At 41.6% G+C, this 11017-nt stretch overlaps 1 long non-coding RNA gene across 1 annotated transcript in view; it reads right to left on the bottom strand.

Moving 5' to 3' along the window:
• Positions 1-7833: 7833 nt before the first annotated feature.
• Positions 7834-11017, bottom strand: part of LOC135238117 (uncharacterized) — a 49058-nt gene continuing 45874 nt past the window's right edge. The window contains exon 3 of the long non-coding RNA XR_010325020.1: positions 7834-8648. This is a non-coding gene — a long non-coding RNA (uncharacterized LOC135238117). The remainder of the gene's footprint in view (positions 8649-11017) is intronic.

Here is an 11017-nt window from a genome sequence, read left to right on the forward strand (position 1 = left end):
TTTGGAAATCTGCAGTAATATGCAGCTGCATACTATAAACTGAAGGCACACTGCAATCGAGCCACTAATATCAGAGTGACAATAACAATGATAAACAAAGCCCAGAGTTTTCACAGATAGTAAGAAAGAATAGAACCATTCTTTAACTCACAGATTTTAGAAGTTGTTTTACCTGTTACACCTGGATTTGTATATATCTGAAGCTATAGAATTGTTAACTTGTGAAGAGTTCCATTACTGCAATATGATGAAATGTACTCTTAATTCTTTAATTTATTGCCCCCACTACTTTTGAGGGATAGTTAATGCTTGCAAAGTGTGCACTCAGAGGTTAAATGTGGAATTGAGGTTTGTTGCATGGGGATAATAGAATTACAGTACATCCTTGTAATCATATTCCTACTGACTCTTAATAGGGCTAAAGCACTCCGTGAGCTCTTTCACAATGAGAGATCATTCTGTGATTGTTTAAAACCTAGAGTGAAATTTACTTTTTCCCCAAAGGGATTTATTTGACAGGATGCGACAATGAATCTAGGTCAGAAGCCTACTGCGTGATTGCATTAGACCAGGAATTCAAATCCTGGAACAACTGCAGTCATTAATATGCGAATGCCTGACGTACCTCCCTGATCAGTTGTTTGGCGACTGCTTTCAGTGACCTGAAGGTGTCCTGACTGCAAGGTGAGAGTACAAAGAAACGAGACTGGTTTAATGCATGCGAAGGGCAAAATCAGCTGGGAAGTTGGTATTGATTATTATGCACACACTTGGTTAACCCTGAGACTGCAAGTGACCTGAACACATTTATGTTTAGCCAACCAGACAGTGAATTCATCATATGTGAGGAACGCTATTATTATAGTACTTATGATATTTTATATATCATATAGGTTCGGTGCAATAATACAATCTTTAATTGTAGCAATCAGTAATTAAAGCAAGAGTGAATCACACCTCAGGCTAGCTGAGACACAATCGCAACAACAAAGAAATGGTGAGAATAAAAACTGAACATCCTCAGTCTGTGTTGGCCCAACTACTTCTCTCCTTATGTTGAAAGATATATTAAATCTATTTGAGTCAGTTCTCTCATAGGCTTGAGCTGAGTTCTGTTTGGCTCATGGATGGGTCCTCACACTGCTTTAAAAAGGAGTTGCTGTAGATTCCATTTCCCCTTAAATTCACATTACGCTAAATCATGTTCACCCCAAAGGCTTTACAATTATGAAGGGAAATACTGCCCCATCTTGAGTAGCAGTGAAGAGCATCACTCCTCAAACCAAAATATTGTCATTCAAGGGCTTGGAACCTTTGAACAGTTCACATGGAAGGAATATAATGTGCAGCTTGTTCAGTGTACTTTTACTACCATGTGTCATTACCCATATTTATGGTGCAGTTTATGGGCTGGCTTTACCCGTGCTGACACAGGCCGGGAAATGGCTTAGAGCCGGCGTTAGCATACACCGTTCTCTCCAGGCTCTTTTACACACGTTTTAACGGGCAGGGGAAAAGCTCCACAGGAAGAAAAGTGTTTTGCAGACCAAGCAGAGTGGACTCGCCCATTATTGTTTTGTCACCATCACAAATGACATCCTCTGTCCCTCAAAGCTGCTCTCATTTGAATTGTCGGCGGCCCCAGATGTTGTTTTTCCTGAACACGAGCCGTAGTTGCTCGAGGAAGGCTCATTGTCTTCCCCGTCGATTCCTGGCCGCAGCAGCTAGATTGTTTTCCACTTTCCCCGTTGCTGCTTTTGTGAATTTATGAACTTTTGGGATGCTGCCAAAAGCAAAGCCTTGGAACACTTGCCAATAAAAGTTGAGCGTACACAATGAAAAGAGAAATACATTCAAGCGATGTGGCCATCCACCCATTTCACATTCCTTTTGTTCGCCTCTGTTCTGACGCGATACCGTAATTAGAAAGGAGAAAGCCCCTGGTTACCGCCGCTGTGAAGTAACGATGCTCAGTGTGATCTGCAGTGATCCCTTACCTCCCCTGCCATGGCAATGCCTTTGTGCTTCGAGGGGCAGTCCAGGGGAAGGCATTACACTCACTGCACGTCACACCAGCGCTCAGGGACTCACGTGCTGCTACTGCATTTACATGGCTCTGTGTCGACATGAACCAGACCCAACCTCATCTTAGTCCAATTCACCCTGGATTTCATTTCAAATCTTATCACCTTCACATTTTTTTTAAACATAGACATATACAAATGTTGACTGAATGCTGGAGCAGTCTAATGTTATCTGTGTGGAATTTGTTATTGAATGCAAAAGCTAACAGAACATTCCAGGACAAGCACTGCAAAAGGAATTCAAAAACATATGTATTATTCTGAGGGGACTAGCCCCAACTGATGATAGTTTTCTAACCATTGCAAAAAGCCTTTATTACTGGGTTACAAAGAAAGATGTTGCCTAGCAATAGCAGGTTCACAGCAAGCAAGAAATATAAATAGGTTCTGAGTTGATTTTATCGTGACAGAATGCATCTATTAGTTAAAATATGGTGGATATATAAAAGAGAATTTAATTTAAATAAATTGTGGGTGAAATAAGCGTGGGGGAATTAAGAGTGAATTAAGAGAATAGTAATATTGGGATGGCAGGTATGCCATCCCGCCAAGTTACGCCTTGGCGGGGGCATGCCCCATTGGGATGGCAGGTATGCCATCCCGCCAAGTTACGCCTTGGCGGGGGCATGCCCCATACATATACATCACCGAGAGTTTGGCACTTTTCAGGGTTCCCCACAGAAATAACCACAACAGCCACAGACACTCAGGCCTTAAAAACATTAAATTCTGTACATTCCGACCCCATTTCAACAGACAGATTTCATAAACAACTTCACATGTCCACACAATAAAGCCCCAAACTAAGGGGATTTTGCGTTTTCTCCTTCTTCTTCTTCTTCTCTTTCTTCTTCTTCTTCTTCTTCTTCTCATTCTTATTTTTCCTGCCGCCTATCCCACTAACAACATGTCTCCCCATTGGACATTTTACCGACATCAGCCAAATCCTCACCCTCACGACCCAATCAAAAACTCGCATACACATGCAAAATACCCATACCTTCTTACTCTGAAACATTTCTAGTTTAAACAGCTAATCTGCCTGTGGCCTAGTGGGTAAGGTTACAGTCTTGGGAACATGGGGTCTTAGGTTCAAGCCCAACTAGGGACATGTTTCTTTAACCTGCTATTACCCTCACTAATAATTGTCTACTACTTCTCAATTATTGCTTTTGCACCATATCTACCCGCCGTTCACCGAACGTATACCATCTGCACGTTCAGTTATTAACCGGCTACAATATTGCAAAGCCGTATGGATTCAACGGGAGCTCTTCTGTGCTTACTGGCCTGTGTTCTTTAAAACCACGGACAGGTTTGCTAATGATATTTCACGCATTGCATAGCTATGTCATGGTGCTGCACTAACAAAGTCACAGACTGGTAAACCTCCGGTTGAAGGATTGAATACCGCCTCGCCCTCAGGCAGATAATTCCCTCTTTTACACTAACGTTTCCTTACGCTTTTATATTTTCTTTACCAAGACTCACTCACGGCAACCCATATGCATTTCATGACGGCAAATGTATTCCTTTTATTAAAAAGTTACACCAGTTCACCACTGTGCCATTTCTACTAACTATATTTCTTCACTTGGCTACCGTACGAAACCTTCTTCTCAGCAAACTGAAAAAAATAAAATATATTTTGTTTGAGAGGAAAATAAATATGAAAATTAAAACTATTCAGTCTCACCTCTGTTACCAGTCTCACCGTTCATGTTACCTCGCCCTGTTCTCTATCTAGCCACATACAAACAATTAGCCTACTACGTATGTATGTTCTGTAACTCCCCATTAAAACATTACATTTAAAATCATGACTCACTCAAGTATAAGTATAATTATTGGTACTGAACATGAGAAAAGATCATCAGTGCAATAGATTTCACACGTTACTTAACCCTTCACTTTAACAGTTGATACTTTACACCGACTATTATATATATCATTCCAGAAGGAAACTAAGCTCGCTCATGGTCACTTTACTTACTCCGCACTATAGTCTGTGATCATGTCAACCTTCACCTACATGCCCATTCTGCTAAAAACATATTGTTTCAACTACGCAATTTCATAATTTCATCCTAATTTCTCTCACACTGTTGTTATTTTCTCATATGCAAAGCCTGCTGGGACATATGCGTCTGCTCCTATTCTCCACAATCAAGTTTTCCGGTTCTAGCTTAGCGAAACAGCGAACAGGATTCCCACCTGCAGATAAGCCTATCAAAATGCCTTACAAACCTTACAAACACTAAAAGTGCATCTCCACGAAATAACACACAAGTGACTTGAAAGAATTAAGAAATATTGGGTAGCATTGCTTTGAAATACATCTTATGTAATTTCGGTGAGGCAAGATAGCCTATATTGTTTGTAGTACCATAACTTGGCATCATTTTGATATCAATACTTTTGAGTAACTTGGCTTTTTTGTACGTTGAAAACGTGTTTTTTATGAGATGCAACTATACACATGACCTCATCAGTCATCACCACAATAGCCTTTCATTCAAGCTTCATACTGTAGCTACCAGTTAGCCATTGAACTAAGGGTGAATTCACACCATGTGAGAGTTTGCTGTGTGTGGGAAAGATGTTGTTGTGCTGACTGGAGCTAGTAACTTCATTGATTAAAAGGTGTGCATTCTAATAAAGAGGCATCGTGACCTAGTAGTATCTAGGCGGGAGAAAATAAATATAGTTATGCTGCATTTGTTATGCTGCATTGTGAGCAGCTACGTTTTTCCAGGAGCCGTGTATGAGTGTATGAGCCGAATAGGGCGGACTAGAATGTGAATACTATATTTGTTCAGTGAGTGTTTTATTAAGGGTGAAGTATACAAAAATGACTAGAACGACTTGAAAACTTGATTCATCTTGATGTACTGACTTGAATTTACTGATTAATTTTAATGAATCGAACTTCCCAACAATAATCACATCACAGCGTAAAGAGACAATGTTAGCCAGCCTGGTAACGTTAAGCTGTTTTAACTAATGTTATTATGCTTTCATAATGATGTTAAATCATTTAAGTTAAGCTCAGTTAAAAGCAGCTAAGTTAACATTAGTTAAAAGCAGCTTAGTTAACGTTAGTTAAAAGCAGCTTAGTTAAAAGCAGTTATCCTCTTTTCAGACTAGCACTCCAGGAGGACACAGATGGTACAGCACTGTCCTTCAGTTTCTTTTTCCCGGTCGTCCTCATCAGTTTGGAACGGATCGGCCCTGGCCACAATCATCAGGTGTGAAATGGCAACTACATACATACTCGAACGTGAGAGTATTTTCCTACCGGAAAATTCCTGTATTTTTTGTATTGCTGCCAGCCATTACTTTGGCGATGTTCTTTGTGGACACACAATGATATTCAACGTCTTCCCAAGCTTTCTGCAGCCTGGCATAGCGCACCACATCTTTCCTTCTGCACTTCTCAATGGCATAAAACTTCTACTGTCATATGGCACTCGCCAGGCTGAATTGCACACTTCCTAGACAGCGCAGTTGATATGGCTATAATAATTTGAATATGTATGCCCGCACCACCCCTCTCCACCCCAGGGACCGCCCAACAAATTAAGTTGTAAAGCAGTGTATTATGGGTGTTGAAGTAACAGCAGAAGGCTGCAGAATATTGCTTTCAGAGATTTGGAATTGCTTTACCTAGAAAACAGCTGATGAAAATATTGTTTTTTTAAATTGGTGGGGGGGAGGGGGGGAAATATTCATGATGGGCTTATAGAATAATGGGAGAAAATGTATTTTTGGAGTGCAGTTCATAAGAGTTGTGTATAAATTGATCCAAAAAATGCACAAACAAGCTGAGACTGGTTGGCTATGGAGTTTCTCTAGTACATCCATCTTATCAAGTGCATGTCTGAAATTAAACTTAGTTCAAGTAATTTGTTTATTATAAATTGTGGTTTTCAACAAAAATTGACAGCAAAGAAACAAAGAAGCACTGAAAAAAAAAATATATATATATATATAAATATATTTTGTTTGAGAGGAAAATAAATATGAAAATTAAAACTATTCAGTCTCACCTCTGTTTTGATACTACGAGTAATGGTTCATAGAGAGGATCGTAACGGAACCTCTGGTAATGTGCTTGCTTGTCAACCATGATGAAGTTAGCTGTGGCACTAACTAACTGTTGTTTTTAAGGGAATAAAATGGGATGACCTCATTGGAAATGAAACCAAACCCTCTTCTCACCCACAGTTAATTTATTCCTATTGAACCAGCCTCTTTCACAACTGTGCTGTAGTTGCTGTAAAGCCTGGTGTCATGAAGTACTGAAATTGTGTTGGACATGCCCTAATTCACCAGAGCCTCCAGGTAGAGCTAGCGATTGACATTTGCGCCTTGTCTGTTAACATTGGGCCCTCAATGTGTTCATGGCAAAACGTTCCATCTTAAAAATACCACTGTGCAAAGCTATTTAGTTAACCTTACTTAAATTATTTATAGGAAATCAATTGTGACGAAATTTGTTGAGTTTGAGATTGCGGAACTTATTACGTTTTAAAGTGTACAGGAAACTAAGCAGGAATCATGTAAGGATATGGTAATGTGCACTGAAATCATAATGTCTTTGGTCTATAAATAAACATTATGGGCACAGAGTAAATTGTATGGGAAAATGAATTGAAAAGCAGTACTGAACACATAATATAATGTGGTCCTGGAATATACTCTAGAACAAATGTGTAGGCAGTGACCCTCAACATGCTTCATCATTTGATTTAGTGTTGCATTGATGACATTGTGCAAGTTCCTTTAAAATAGCATCAGGGTTTTCTAAGTATTAGTTTTGTGTTATATAACCTACAAAATGAGCATAATGTACCCATGACATTTAATATTGTACATTTTTGTCCGAATTGCTGAGAAACCACTGCAATAGTGCTTAGAGGTACTTTTGGTCGGCTTAAAGAAAAGGCTTCAGGTAAAACTATATGTGACAAGAGGAATTTTTCCATAAGCACAGCCCTGTCAACACCACCCCTCTCACGCCAGCATGTTTCTTTGAAGGCGGCGATTTGTCTATCTGTACCTGGAATCTCTCTTTTCATGTCAGCTTCCCCAGGGCTGGTTGATGACGTCACCACCCTGCCACTGGATGACCCGCGGGTGTCATGAGGCCCCTTTCTCGGGGGGATGCGGTGAAGACCTGCTGATTGATTGTTTTTCCTGAGTGTTTCCTGCCACGCCTTCTTCTCACTCTACCGTTACTGGCTAGCGCACATGACGCAGGCTGCCCAACCGCCCAGCTCCACCCGTCCCCTCCCCAGGTTCTGACCCAATCACCTGCCCTTCACTGTCCCACGCCCCTGTTTCCTGCCATCCCCACTCCACCCCAAATTGCCTTCCTAATCCCTGGCCAGGGCAGTACTGCTTCCTCTCATTTATGACATGTTTGCATCGCTGAACATGTTTGCATCGCTGAACCTGTTTGTATCGCTGAACACGTTTGTAGCACTGCACATGTTTGTATCACTTAACATGTTTGTAGCACTGAACACATTTGTAGCACTGCACATGTTTGTATCACTGGACATGTCTGCATTTGTACTTTAATTAGATCCACTGTTCTTCCTCTATCATGCTCACTCTTTCTGTGTTGCATACAGTCTCTAGTTTGAACCTTGAACCCTACTATGTTTAGGATTAAACATATGAGTGACACTGCTTTTTTCTGGTTATTTATTCTATAATTTTGGAATGATTTTACAGATGCAGATTCAATCAAACAAACTTTAATACTGGAAAAGAATGAAAATCCAAGAAAATAGTGAGAAATGTTGCCTGAAATGACTTTGTCCAGGATGGAGCTGTTTTCTTTAAGGACTTTAAGTGCACTTGTCAATTGCAAAAACATTTGCCTCCTTTTCTCAAACCTTACGGTCCCCATTTTTAAAATAGTGTAATAAAATACAACATACATAATCAAAGAAAATTTTTTTTTTTTAATTATTGAATCTAGGAATATAATCATACATGATGTATCATATAATAAACCTTTTGCTTCACAGAATACAAGGTTCCTGTCTCTTTTTTGTATGCTGTTAATGTAAAGCAGGCCGTATAAGTCAATGACCTTGGACATGACGGTGGCCTGATAAAGACGACTGTTGCGTTCCTGTTTCAGCTTCCCGGTTTTTTCCCTCTGCTTGGAGATCGCCTCTTTTTGCCTGTAGGTGGAGCTGCAGAGGGAGCTTGTTAAGCGGTTGATGAAGAACACTTGGGTGCCTGTATTCCAGCAGATAAAGCAACCCTTCCCAGTGATTCGCTCTTTTGCTGAACTTTCTTACCAGATTATCCAGCTTTTATGTTATTTTTTTAAAATCTTTTGTGTGGTGTTACAGAGGACAAGCCGTGTTCGAGAAACACGATTCCTGACTACCCTGAGAAGGCCATACCTCTCTTCATAGACGATGACTTCAAAACGCGTCCTAACACATGAACGAAAGTGGAGTGGGCTGAACTTCCATCTGGGCCTACAAGCTGGTGCAGATTGCTCTGTGGTTGTTGGCCAATCAGGAGTCTTTCAGGTAGCTGAATGAGTAAAGCATAAAAAGCAGCCTAGGTTGTCATATTGTTCCAAGCAGACAAACTTAACTACTTTATGAACACAGGATCAGCCTAATCAAGCCAGATACACTTATATCTAATGTAACCCAATGAATCAGTAATGTTGTGAACTGCTGACAGTGTATTACATACAATAAATTACATAACTGACACCATTTAAATCAATATGTGTTCTCTGCAGGGTGGTCAGTGGCAGGTTTCATGTGTCAAAGTGAGACTGACATGCTGAGGCCTGTTTTCAGAGGGTCATCAAATAGGGTGGGGTGGGGTCGGGATGTTCCAGTGCTGTAAATACCCGATTTTGCCGGTGCAAACTTGTATAGGGCATAATAATAACAGCAGAGAGACAGGTCATATGGCCTTCTGACAATACAAGAGATCATTAGTTTAGTGTGGGTTTTGCGTTTTACACACCTGTCCTGTGCACACAGAGCGTGTAACCACACCAGGGGCTGCATTTAGTTTGGATAGAATCTGACCCAAATATATACGAACTGCGTACACATTTCTGCTTTTGTTAGCACCAATGTTCTACTCCTGATTAACGATTGCATTGTAGGTGCTGCGTTCACAGCAGTGTGCTGCTTTGTGAACCTGAGTCTTTTCTTGAGGACAGTGCAGAGCTTTCTGTGACTGGGTAGAGGAGGGTGCAGAGCTTTCTGTGACTGGGTAGAGGAGGGTGCAGAGCTTTCTGTGACTGGGTAGAGGAGGGTGCAGAGCTTTCTGTGACTGCATAGAGGAGGGTGCAGAGCTTTCTGTGACTGGGTAGAGGAGGGTGCAGAGCTTTCTGTCACTGGGTAGAGGAGGGTGCACAGCTTTCTGTGACTGGGTAGAGGAGGGTGCAGCGCTTTCTGTGACTGGGTAGAGGAGAGTGCACAGCTTTCTGTGACTGGGTAGAGGAGGGTGCAGAGCTTTCTGTGACTGGGTAGAGGAGGGTGCAGAGCTTTCTGTGACTGGGTAGAGGAGGGTGCAGAGCTTTCTGTGACTGGGTAGAGGAGGGTGCAGAGCTTTCTGTGACTGGGTAGAGGAGGGTGCAGAGCTTTCTGTGACTGGGTAGAGGAGGGTGCAGAGCTTTCTGTGACTGGTAGAGGAGGGTGCAGAGCTTTCTGTGACTGGGTGAGGAGGGTGCAGAGCTTTCTGTGACTGGGTAGAGGAGGGTGCACAGCTTTCTGTGACTGGGTAGAGGAGGGTGCAGAGCTTTCTGTGACTGGGTAGAGGAGGGTGCAGAGCTTTCTGTGACTGGGTAGAGGAGGGTGCACAGCTTTCTGTGACTGGGTAGAGGAGGGTGCACAGCTTTCTGTGACTGGGTAGAGGAGGGTGCAGAGCTTTCTGTGACTGGGTAGAGGAGGGTGCAGAGCTTTCTGTGACTGGGTAGAGGAGGGTGTGGAGCTTTCTGTGACTGGGTAGAGGAGGGTGCAAGCTTTCTGTGACTGGGTAGAGTATAACTGGGGTCAGCTGCCGTCACGAGCTCAATGGATCACCATCCTTCACAACTCTGAACGGTTGCATGTCTTTAGTTACAAACACTTCCTTCTCCAGGGAAATCCTTTTGGGATGTTGAGCTAAAATAATTACAATAATAAAAATAACAGGCCTACATGGTGTGTGGTAAATCTGCAGTAGAACTCCAGTTCTCTTTCACTTTCTCATACAGTTAGCATTAGACATTGGCAAATCCAAACGGAAGTTTCCCTTTAATGGTGTTTATCTGTGGCTTTACATGTGGCTGCCATACGTAGCACTATATAAAATTAGTCTAATCAGTTCAGAGATTAGGCTGAGAAAGCCACCTATATATAATACTACCTGTATCGGAAATTAAAGATAACTGCTAGAGCTGGGCTAACTGTGAATGCTACTGGATGTCTAAAATGAAACAAGTTGATTCATCCAAATTTGGATTTACGAAAGTGTTGAAATACTTGGTTGATGTAGAAAATGGGAACATTGAAGAAAATCTATCTAAATGAGAAAATTTGATGCAGCTCGGTCAGCGAATCAACAAATGGCCACGCAGCCTAAAATAGGCTTATGTCATCAAGAGCTCTCCCTCACCCAAGAAAATTCCCTCATGCAGCACGGAAATGGACCTGCCTGCATTGCAGAGAGGCCAAACGGCTCTCTCTCTGAAAAGGGTGTGCAGCTTTTGGATGAATGGCTGACTCATGCCGAGGTTTCATCCTCTAATACACAGATGCTCGCAAAGCTCCATAAACAGAGATAGCTGTTTTCACCAAAAGAGCAATCACTTTTTGAAAATTACTAATGTTAAAATGGCTTGTATGTACATTTGAGGCCAACATCCACATCCACCTAGGCTAAAGACATTAAAA

This window comes from Anguilla rostrata, chromosome 13 (genome assembly GCF_018555375.3).
Source record: "Anguilla rostrata isolate EN2019 chromosome 13, ASM1855537v3, whole genome shotgun sequence".
Lineage (NCBI taxonomy): Eukaryota > Metazoa > Chordata > Actinopteri > Anguilliformes > Anguillidae > Anguilla > Anguilla rostrata.